This window comes from Dioscorea cayenensis, chromosome 1 (assembly GCF_009730915.1).
Source record: "Dioscorea cayenensis subsp. rotundata cultivar TDr96_F1 chromosome 1, TDr96_F1_v2_PseudoChromosome.rev07_lg8_w22 25.fasta, whole genome shotgun sequence".
Classification (NCBI taxonomy): domain Eukaryota; kingdom Viridiplantae; phylum Streptophyta; class Magnoliopsida; order Dioscoreales; family Dioscoreaceae; genus Dioscorea; species Dioscorea cayenensis.
The window spans coordinates 16,680,348-16,691,971 of NC_052471.1; positions in this window are offsets into that span (position 1 = coordinate 16,680,348).

Here is an 11,624-nt window from a genome sequence, read left to right on the forward strand (position 1 = left end):
CAACTCATACCACTCCCCCTTGTTTTTATCTAGTGATTCTTCAAATCTCCCAAAAAAGATCTTTAGGTTTGATAACTACTACTTAGATTATGAAGGGTGCCCATAAATGTGAGCTCAATGCTTAGAGTAATACTTCTTGTACTTCCCCCATGCATGCTTTTATGCACTCTATAACTCGTACTTAGTCAAATATTCTTAGGTGGAAAAAATTAGGCCTCAGTCACATTAACCACAAGCTTGAGAACATTAGGGAAGAAATTTCCAAGATTGAAAGGGATGAACCTATCTCTCATGATTCCTTGCATGATACTTGGTTAAGAGCGCTATACAATCATCATATTGCACTTCTTAACTATGATGTGAACAATATCAATCTAAAAAAGAAATAAAGAAAACAAGAAAGAGAGAGACAATCATGTGAACAATATCAATGTAAAAAAGAAATAAAGAAAACAAGAAATAAAATGATAGGAGAGGCAATTGATAGAAAATGGGTCACCCGAACATTGCTCCCCCTAGGACTATTGTTTCAAATGCAAGACCAACCATTATGTCTTTTAACCGATACTTAGGAGTCATGGAAATCCTAAAATACACGGTCCTAAACCTAAGGTCAATCGTGACTAACCCGACATTATGCCCCGGAGAGAAATCGCTCAATCTCAACACCTCACACAGCGTAGGGTTGCTTACAGCTCTAGGAACTCCAATTGATAAACCTTATTCCCTAGTATAGATCTAACCCTTTTGTCCAAGCAAAAGTCCCCTAGTCACAATTAAGCCCCACCACCAATGATTACTTCAATGCTTCACTCTGTTGCTTGCGCAACTAAGCCCCAGCAGAGTTCCTCTCTTAGCACTTCTTTCTATTGTGACCGCAAAGAACTCTTGGAACACGGAAGTAGGATAAATCACACAAGAGGGGAAAGGGGACATTCTGCTACCTCTCGACTCACCCTCTCAACCCTTTCCAATCTAGCATTGTCTAACCCTTATGGTGTGTCACTCATCCACAAAGGTTATCAAGATGGATTCTCAACCCTAATGTCACTCTAAGGGAAAATCAATTCAACAAGCATTAAAAATTGGAACTCAATTAAAACATCAATTATAGAAAACATAATAAAAGGTCAATGAAACAAAATCATTCTAGGGTTTACAAGTCCAAGCACTCGCTAGGGGTTTAGCTCTCCATGGAGCAAGATACAATCAATAATGAAATTGAAAGTAAAAACATACAATCCATAAGTAAAACCCCCTCGTAGTCCATATCGATGGTCTTGTGGAGTAGTCTCGTCTTCTTCAAAGGTTCCCTCATAAAGCCTAGGGCACACGTCGTCGAATAGATGTCAATGAAATCTCCCCCAATAAGTATCTTCCAAAGGAACGTGGTGTTAAAGGCCATAGAACTACTCCAAAAACTTTACCAAAGCCTCTCCAACCCTAGCCGCGAGCGCCTCCAAAGATGACAAAAAGATGGGAAAAAGATCCTTTAAAACGGCTAAAATCGCGACTTAAATAATGCTGGAATCTGGCATCCACACGGGTGTGTGAAATTTTCACACGCCCGTGTGAATCTCCAAAAAAAGAATTTTTGCGATCTGTAAACAGTAACTGCTACAGTATTTCTGCTGCATTGAATTGCTATAGTACTTCGTCAAAATACTCCTGATTCCATACTCTTCATCGAGGCCATATGAATAGGCACACATCCATGCGATAGATAGCATTGCGTCTTCAATAAACGTCATATTGATAAAGGTCTTGCTAGTGTTGCATAAGTCGGAACACGCGAATGTGATTGCCTTTGTGCCCCTCCAAACCATGTATTTGCTTGAGCATAATGGAGGTTGGCACAAAATCATATGTCTTTGAGCACAACTTGTGTTTCCCCGTTTGTTCACTACAAGATTCTATCAACAAAGTGTATCCACGATCTACTTTTGGATCCTTTCCTTCACTATTGTCTCCATAACCCTATATGCACAAAAGAACACAAATACAAATGTATAAGTGATAAAATCTGAGAAAAGTAATGCTCAATGTAAGAAAAGAATACTTCATATTACTAATACACAAGCACTTATCAATTGAGCATCATTTTTAGCATGGGTTATGTCTCGTATAGTGTATTTGGTGCTCTTTTGTGCAATTAGGTTGTGAATGCCTTGAAAGAAGAAAAAGTAGCAAAGATGGGTTATAAAGACATATCTTGGGAGTTTTTGTGCAAGTCAAGGATTAAGACACAAGAGGAGCTCATGTACATGGAGGTGTGTGCCAACTTCCAAGGGAATTCAAGCCAATTTGTGAGTTAGAAGGGCACAAAGGCAATCACACAACTATATCCCTGCTTGTGTGAATAATGCAAGAGCTTCCAAAAGTCTTATAACCTACCACGTGGACATCTGCCCGACCATGTGGCCTCAAGAGAAAAGTGTTTGAGCCATGTTTATGAGAGAATTGTAGTAAAAACACTGTTCATGTGACTGGATGGAAATTCCATGCAGTCACATGGGAATTTAGGCAGCTCATGCGGGCTCGTGAAATCTGATGCGGACATGTGGAGGCACATGACAGACATGGTTTAGGCTTATAAATAGCCATTTTGCCCTATTCTTTGGACATATTTTGTGCGGCTCTTGAGGGGTAAGACGGCTAGGGTTTCGAAATGAGGTCTTCGCGGCTTAGGAGACTCTTCACCAACTTTGATCGATTCCTCCTCCATCATAACACCAAGGAAGCCACTGGCGGACCTAGCTTTGGAGTGGATTCCATCAAGACGTCGAAGCTCTCCATCAAGTCCATCAGTTCATATATAGGGAGTTTTATTTCTATGGCTTTTATATACTTTCATTCATTGATGGTTTGTTTTGAATATTACTCCATGGAGAGCTAAAACCCTAGAGAGTATTTGGGCTTGTGAATCCTATGATTCTAATCTTTTGTGTATTTGCTTTTTGTTTCTATTTAATCCGAGTTTTGTTGAATTTCAATCTTGTTTGCCTAATGCTTGCTTGCCTTATTGATCTTATGGTTGTTTGGTTTGCATGATTTGTTGCCTTGTTGAGAGAGAATTCTCCATTAGGGTTAGAACCCCAAGATTAAAGAGGGTTGAGAGGGTGAGTAATGAGATAGTAGAGTGTCCCCTTTCCCCTCCGATTAGTGTATTCTATCTCCGTATTCCCTAAGCTTTATGTAACCATATTTGGTGTGAGGCGTGAGATTGAGAGATTTCTCTGTCGAGACCTTGTAGGGGGTTAGGACCTTTCACCTAGAAGTAGAGTTAGGTCTATTAGGAATCGGATATATCTTTTGGAATCCCTAGAGTGCATTGCGGTCATATGTGGTGTGAGGTGTTGAGAGTGAGTGATTTCTCCACTCGGACCTCATAGGGGATCAGTATCGGTGATCTGGAGGCAAGATCCGATTATCTTTGGATTTTCATGACTTAACCTACTCATTTTAGGAACACTTTGCACACCTAGTACCTAATACATGAATCCTAGGAGGAACATTGCCTGAATACCCCACTTTTACTGATTGAGATCTCTCTCTATTTTACCTTTGCATATTCGTCTTCGGTATTCATTTCTTTGCACATTAGATCATCACATCATCCCATTTATCGTTAGGCTAGGTAGTAGAGAAACAATTAGTACTAGTAACCCGGTTCCCTGTGGATTCGACTACCCACTCACCAGGTATTTTATTACTTTGACACCCGTGCACTTGTGGTACACACACGCAATTCGGTCCTGTCAGTTGCTTAAACCCTAGAATCTGAGTCCTATAACCGCTATGATGATTTGCAAAATAGACATTGAAAATGTCATTGATTCTATTAAGTGGATGGCCATTCTTACAACCCTCTGGAGAATGCATTTTCCTGATTGTTGGATAAATTGAATTCACTCTTGTCTTTCTTCTACTTCCTTCTCCTTTATCCTTAATGGTTAAAACTCCTCCTGGATCTCTAGCAGTCGGGGAGTGAGACAAGGAGACCCAATTTCTCCTCTTTTGTTTCTTTTAGTTTCCCAAAACCTCACAACTATCTTCAACAAAGTTCTTTCTCTCAATTTAATCAGTGCCTTTAATAGAAATCGGAGTAAAGGTTTTAATCATTTGATGTTTGCAAATGATCTTATTTTAATTATTAAAGCCACTAGAAAAAATGCTAGAAATTGCCTTCGTTGTCTCAATGTTTATGAAAACCTCTCTGGGCAAAAACCAAACCTTCTTAAATATGCAATTTATGTCCCTTCCTGGTGTGACAAAAAGCTTGCCAAGTCTATCTCCAAAATACTTGGTATTAGCCTTGGAAGCTTTCCCTTCACTTACCTTGGTATCCCCATCTCTCCTAAGAAGCTCCAAATTATTCAACTCCAGCACATTCCTACCAGGGTTAGAAATACCATCCAAAGTCAGAACCATTCTTCAATTTCTACTGTTGGCCGTGGCATCCTCCTTAACAATGTTATCTTTGCTATTCCTAATTACATCCTCTCTGTTATGAACCTTCCCTACAATATTATGGATAATATTTCCAAGTTAGCTAGAAACTTTCTCTGGGTTAAAACAAGCAACAATGCTAGTTTTCACTCGATTGGTTGGATAGGTACTACACTTAGCAAACTTGAGGGGGGTTTAGAAATTCGGAATCTTCGTTAAGCCCAACACTCTATAATAGCCAAATACCTCTTTGCCATCTTACTTTGGGTTAATATCTTCAAATTGAAGTATGATGGTTGGAAACTCTGAATTGAGCTAAAAAGACTCATTCTTCTAGGTTCTACAATTCTATTTGCAAGTCTGCTAACTTAAAGACAATTTTAAGATTTGCTCTTGCAATCCTAATAGCACTGACCTATGGAATTATCCATGTATCTTTGATATTCTAATTTCCAAGAAGCCTACCTTTTTAAACATGTCTTTTTATTTTGAAACCATTCATTTCCAGGATCTTCTTTCTTCTAATGGTTTTGTAGCAATTGTCTGGACACTTTGTTTGGAGATGCATTAGACCAGGATGAAGTTAAAAAAAAATCCAACTAATCAATGAAGGCAACAATTTTTGGATTTGAAATCACTACTCTAGCAAAATCTCTATTAGATTCTCTATTTATTACTGTCTTAAATCTGGTTCAAATACAAACCCCTTTTAGAAAGGGTGGAAAGCAATTTGGAAGCTCAAGATGTTACTTTGAACAAATTTTTTCTTCAGAATCTTTCTCATGGAAGAATTCCTTTTGGAGCCTATTTATATCACTTGAACATTGGGTCTTTTACCTTATGTCCCCTCTATGGCTTAATGGAAGAGACAACAGATCATCTTCTTTGGAATTATTGTAAAGTGATGCATTGCTAGCATGAACTTTTCACAAAACTTGGGCTAAATCCGACCTTGATAAACTCTCTTAGTGCAGGAACTTGGCTTTTGGATAGTAATCATAATAGAGCAAATAGATCTTAGGTCCAATCTTTGATTGCTTCGGTGGCCTGGTTAATTTGGAAACAAAGATGTAATCTATTTTTTTAGGAATTCTTCTTTTAATGCAAGCAGGATTGTTCCTCCAGCGTGGTCCATTTGTTTAGAGCTGCATGATGCTGTAGGTGATGGTGTGTTGTGAGAATGGGAGAAGAAGCTGTACAAGTATGGCATTGTACTCAATCCAAATGGAGAGCATGGGCGTTAGTTGAAAGAATGCTTGGATGAAGTCCTCTTCATGTTAGTTATAGTAGTTGTGTTTTGGTGAGAGAAAAGTGTTTAATATTAACTTAATCTCTTATTATGTGTAACCAGGTAATGTTGGAGTAGGTTAAGAAAATGTGTGATCAATGAGGTGTTAAAGAGTGTCTCTGACCAATGGCTGAGTTAAGCTATGTCTATTTGCATGTATTACTTTTGATATATAATATTAGTATGTGCTGAATGTTGGTTGGTTGGCCAAGCACTTTTGAAAAGTCTCCCCTTTGCTTGTGCTTTGATGGGAGAAACCCAGTAACCAAAAACAACTTGGAATTTCCATTAACACTTGCTTTTTCACTGGACATTACATCAAATACTTAGCTTCTTCCCAATTTTCAGTGATCCTATCATCAACAGAAACCATATCTCAATATGTTGTCACTTACCTTTATATAACTATCATGGAGTCTTTTGTTCACAACTGGTTAAGTTTAGATTGGTATAGATATCAATTATTAGTAAGTATCATGGTAGTCTGAAGGAATTGGTATTGGCATACATGTTTATAGGTCTTGACAAGGTCCCCTTGCGTATATCCCGCAAGTGCACGGGTTTGTTGAAGTAATAATCCCGGATGAGCGGGTATCGTATCCACAGGGAGTAGGGAATAAAAACACTTAATTCGCTTCTTAGCTATGTGAAAGATGAATAGTGATATGTGTGACAATGACGCAATTCTCAAAAGTAAAAACAACAAGTAAGAGAACACAAGTAAAGGAGAAGGTAAGGCAATCGATAAAGATGGGGTACCCGGATATTGCTCCGCCTAGGACAATCATTTCAAGTACAAGAACCCTCTATTATACTTCCTAATCAATGCAAGTAAGTCGTGGAAATCCTTAATTATATAGTCCCAAATCTAAGGTCAACTATGCCTAACTCTATACATGTCTTGGAGGAGAGATTAAATAACCTCTCAACCTTGCACTCGCATAGAATTGCAATAAGTTCTAGGGATTCCAAGTGATAAATCTCTTCCTAATTGTAGACCTAATCCTTTGGTCCAGGTGGAAGGTCCCTAACCACAATTAAGCACTATATACTAAGATCACTTCTGCGCTTCACTCCGTTGCATCCGCAACTAAGCCCCAGTGGAAGGTCATCCCTTAGACCATTCACTCTATTGTGGCCGCAAAGAACTTGAGGAATGGAGTTAGAATCTAACACATCGGAGGGGAAAGGGGATGCTCCTGTACCTCTCGACTCACCCTCTCAACCCTCTCCAACCTAGCTTTGTCTAACACTCGTGGTGTGTCACTGATAAACGCCTAAATGTATGTATTTTATATGTATTAATCTTGTATCTTTTGTGAATATGTTAACGAATTGATGCCCGTTTTATGTCTAAATTGGTTATTTTGGTGTTGCAGGTCTTAAATGAGTCAAACAATGCTCAAAAATGCAAATCGGATGAATTCGACATCAAAAAGCGGCATTTTTTTGGGGTCCCGCACCGTAGCGGCATCGTAGCGTGTCATTGTTCTTCTCTGCGAGCATTTGGTGGGAGTTTCACGGGCTCCATGCGCCCGCATGGATGCCCGTGAGGTTCTGTCGAAATTCTCAAGTCTCGATGCATCGTAGCACCGGCGGGTTTTTTGGGCATTTGGTGCAGGCTTCACGGGCTCCATGCGCCGCATGGAGCCCGCATGGATCGACGGGGTATATAAGAAGCTGATTTCTTCTAGGGCAAAGGAGGAGTTTTTGGGAGAGTTCTTCAAGCCGATTTTCACCAGTCTTTGAGAGGCAAGATTACATGTTTTGGAGAAGGAAAATCTAAGGGAGAAGCTCGGATTTGGCTAGATCTTCATCGATCTCTTCTTTGGGAGTTTGTAGACGACGAGGGAAGCCGCCCCCATTGCGGCGTCCGTGGAAGCCTTTCCACCTAGCTTGGCTTGTCTTCCTTCTTCCATTGTTTGAGGGAGTTTTTATTATGCCATTTGTAGTTGTTTGCATGGATTTGTTGCTTAGATTTGTTTGTATGGACAAGTAGACCCCAAGGTCACCGGATGCCGGTAAACCTTGGGGTGAACTTGTGTATTTGGATGATTTAAGTTTGTTTATTGCAATTGTTGTGTTTTGAGATTCATTCTTGGTGCATTTGATGTGTTGCTTACATGAGAACTCTGTAAACCAACTGCTAGGTTGTACTTGGTAGCGTGACCATCGCCCTTGTACTAGACACACCAAGTTTGGAAGGGATTCATGTACGAATACGCCGTGACCATCGGGTATTCTGTACCCCTCCACCATTAGGGCTAGACCAAGTTGTGTTCCGGCTCTAATTAGGGATTTCCCCACTTGTTAATGCAATCATATGAGGATTTGATCGGAAGAAATTCTGTGTCAATACTTATACCGGATTAAGGGTCAATGGCCATGACCATCAGGTTGACCTAATCTATGAAATCTCCAGGTCCAAACCTTCAATTGCATGACATTCTTAGCATCCTGTACACTTTAGTAGCCCATAGGGAATCCGCATCCGTGACCGTTCCTTTCCCCTGATTTTATACCCCTCTCTGTATTTTAGTCTCCATTTGTAGTTATCTTATTTAAATTAATAGATTAGAGAAACCTTTCAAATCTGTCGGCTAGACAATAAGCGAAGAGGAAGTAAGGGTAGATCCTTGGGCCCAGGGAATACGACCCTCTTGTGCTCGCACGAGAGGTATTACTTGACGACTCCGTGCACTTGCAGATCGCGTTCACCAGTCACTTACTCACAAGGTTACAAACAAGAACTCTCAACCTTAGTGTCACTCTAGGGGAGTATTCACACAATCAAGCATTCAAGGTTGGAACTCACAATAAACATCAGTTAATTGAAAGCATAATAAAGAGATTCAAAGAAATAAATACATCCTAGGGTTCACAAATACCCAAGTACCCACTAGGGGTTTAACTCTCCATGGAGCAAAGTACAATCAAAGAAATAGAATGTAAAAGCAATGAATCCAGAGAAAACCCCCTCGATAATCGTGGCGATGGTCTTGTGGAAAGTCCTCTACTCGTCATTCAAAGATCTCCTTGTCCGGTATAGGATACACCTCGACGGAAGCTCCCCTACCAACCTTCTTCCAAAGAGATGACGATGTTAGAGCCATAAACCTCTCCAAAACCCTAGCCAATATATCTCAAAACCCTAGCCGAAATCCTCTCTCAAGTTGGGGAAAAGATGGAGAAATGAATCCTGAAATTGGGGCTGAATTGGCTTTAAATAGTGCTGGAATCGGGGATCCACACGCCCCTGTGGACGCCCTATGGATTCTTTGTTCTACAGTTTTCTCGGCCAGCTGTGAACATTGCTGTTACATTACTTTGCTGCAGTGCTCTACTACAGTATCCGGCCTGAAATTCTTCTCGAATCCATACTTTCATCGTGGTAACGCAAACGGGCACACATTCACGTCGTGGATCGCTTTGCTTCTTCAATGATGGAAAAGTTGGTGGAGATCTTGTTCTATATGCATAAGTCGGAATGCTTGAGTATGACTGCCCTTGTGCCCCTCCAAATGGTTGTGCTAACTCAAATACGAGGAGGTTGGCACACACTCTAGCATCTCACACCCGACCTATGTCTTCGCGTTTGAACCTTAGCAAGATTTCCTCCAAAATTGGTGCATTATGTCCACATTGGCTTCTTTCCTTTATAATCGGCCTCACAACCCTACCTGCATAAAAGTAACATAAAAACACACATATTAGTGTAAAAACCCGAGAAAGGTAATGCTTAACATAAGGAAAGAATGCTTCACATTCATATCGCACAAGCACTTATCAGGTCTCAGCGAGAACTTTGACCTATCGTAGGTTTAGAAGTATTGTTGCTGCAATAGTCAACCAAGTAAATTCACATATAAATTCTTGTGTAAATAAATTATTTTTTTTTGTCTCTTTTAAATTTTGTTTATTTATTTGATTATTCCTTTTACTTAATTACTTATTTATTGCCTTGTTGGCTATTGTTCATTTATTTATTTTATATTTACACTTATTAAATTATTGAATTATTTGCTTATTAGTTACTAGAATATAAATGATCTATTTTCTTAGAAACATGGAAATATACAAAATGCTACTATTTTTACTCCACTGAATTTTTATAAATTTTTGTATAATATTTCTCGTATATACCTTGATTTTTTAAAAGAAATTGTTTCTATATTAAAGCCAATTTTATAAATACTTTTAGTCTCCAAATTAACTAAGCATTATCTCTATCAGTGGGGGTATAACACTGACAATGCCGACATAAAATTTTGAGAAAGAGACTGTAGTTTCACACCATTTGGTTGGTGAAACAATAATGGCCTCTGAAATTCCCACTTCAGTTACCAAGTATAAATAAATGACTTATGAAGTTTTGACTTGGGATGCTGAATATAAATAAATGAACTATGATATTTTGTTGTGAACTAATAAGTGCTTGAGTGAACATGTTTTTATACGTGTTTTACATGCATTGAGCATCATTTTATATGTAGTTTATGGCTCATATCATGTATTCGATGTTTTTTTATGCATATAGGTTGTGAATGCATTGGAAATGCAAAAGGAAGCAAACAAAGGCTATTAAGGCACTATGTTGAGAGTTCTTGCGTAAATCAAGGACAAAAGCACAAGAAGAGTTTGTGAATGAGGAGATGTGTGCCAACTTCCATAGATATACAAGTCAATTCACTGTTTAGAAGTGTAAAAAGGCAGTCACATCTTCACATTCCTACTCTTTGTGAGGATTTCAAGATCTTTCAAAACACGTTGATCAAGAAAAGTCTTATAGCCTACCACATAATCGTGTCCCCGATTATGTGGCCTCATAAGAAGAATGTTTGGATCGCGTTTATGGAAATCACTGTAGCAAAGTACTCTAGTAAAAGCACTGTAACAATTTTACTGTATTAGTACTGTGGCAAAATTACTATTTACGTGCCCGCATGGAAATTCCTATAGCCCACACGCGTGTGTGGAAAATCCACATGGGCGCGTGGGGGCACGTGACAGACGCGGCCTAAGGCCTATAAATAGCCATTTTGCCCTATTCTTTCTCATCTTTTGTGCAGCTCTTGAGGGTGAGACGGCAAGAGTTTGGAGAGGAGGTCTTTGCCGATTTGGAGGGTGTTCTTCACCAACTTTGATAGTTTCCTTCGACGTCATAGCACTCAGGAAGCCACCGAAAACCTAGCTTCGGAGAGGAATCCTTCAAGACGTTGAACTACCCACCAAGGCCTATCATCACGAATTCATGGGGGTTTTCTCTATGGTTTTTGTTGTTTTTCATTGTATTAATCATTGTCTTGTAACTTGCCCTATGGAGGGCTAAACCTAGTAGGTACTTGGCCATATAAACCTTAGGATCTATTCTTTTGTAATGATTTGCTTTACGTTTCTAGTTAATGTGAGTTGATTTGAGTTTTAACCTTGTGATTTCATTGCTTCCAAGTGTTATTGATCTTTGTGATTTATTTACATTGTTTGGTTTGTTACTTGGATGTGAGAGGTCTCCATTAGAGTTATAACTTCAAGCTTAAAAAGGGTTGAGAGGGTGAGTCATGAGATAGTGGAGCGTCCATTTTCCCTTCGATTGAGTGTTTCCTATCTCCGCATTCCCTAGACTCAATGCAACCATATTTGGTGTGAGGCATGAGATTGAGAGATTTCTGTGCCGGGGCCTTGTAGGGGGTTAGGGATCCTTCTTCTGGAATTAGGGTTGGAACTTGAATGATGATTGATCCACTTATAGATTTATGTTTACAGGTTGATGCTGTCACTAGAAAAATTGATCGACTTGTTACCGTTCATCAACAACGCAATCCATATCACAACACCTATCACCCAAATCAAAGGAGCTACCCAAATATTTTATGGGATATTGATGGAC